The following is an 842-nucleotide window of genomic DNA, read 5'->3' as shown; positions in this document are numbered from 1 at the left end:
GGAGGTTCGTCGTTCGGATTCGTGCAGTTCGCGTCTGCGAAGGGAGTGTCGATCGACACCAGTTAGGTGTCGGTCGACACCATGTTTGGCCAGTGTCGATCTACACCTCTCTGGTGTCAGTCGACACCAAGTTGATTGTTTCATGATTTTTCCTGGTTTGTTTGTGTTTGGTTGTCATTTGTTAAGCATTGGTTTCTCAGTTGCTTGTGTGTATAGCCCAGTAGATGGGAGGATTGCCTCACTAAGTATTTGTGATAATACTTACGCATCTCAATTGTTGTTTGTGGTGTGCAGGTTTGTGTTGTGGAATCATGGCGATGAGGAGGAGGATGTTCTAGGGTCTCGTTTGTGTGTTATTGGATTGTCGGATATGTTGTTGGAACCTTGGATAGAGATATGCTAGGTTGATGGATAGAATGCTTAGGATTGTTATTGTATTGATGTTGTAATGGTTTTGTATGGTTGGTATGTTTCTGCTGTGTGTACTGGTTGTTATTGGTTTAATGAGGAGTTGTGGTTTGGGTTGGTTTAATTTAGTAGTATAGGCTGCATAATTGTTTACATTGTATTTAATTGTTAAAAAAAAAAAACAGGTCGGGTTGTTTCAATCCTTCATCTTTCTTCTTCTGCCGATTCTCTCTCAATCGCCGAAACCCTAATCTCTCAATCTTATTTCTCACCATCCTTCATCTTCCTCCTGCCAATTCTCACGATGCGTCCTCTGAAGAAGCCTGGACGAAAGAGGAATGTTGTCACCAACGCTTCTCTCAGAGTCGGTGGCTCTAACCCTCCGTTGAAGGTGAGAAGAGTCAACCCTCTACCGCCTCAATACAACTTCACGC

This window comes from Camelina sativa, chromosome 20 (genome assembly GCF_000633955.1).
Source record: "Camelina sativa cultivar DH55 chromosome 20, Cs, whole genome shotgun sequence".
NCBI lineage: Eukaryota > Viridiplantae > Streptophyta > Magnoliopsida > Brassicales > Brassicaceae > Camelina > Camelina sativa.
The sequence above is the reverse complement of the archived record's forward strand: the minus strand, read 5'-3'. Positions refer to the sequence as shown.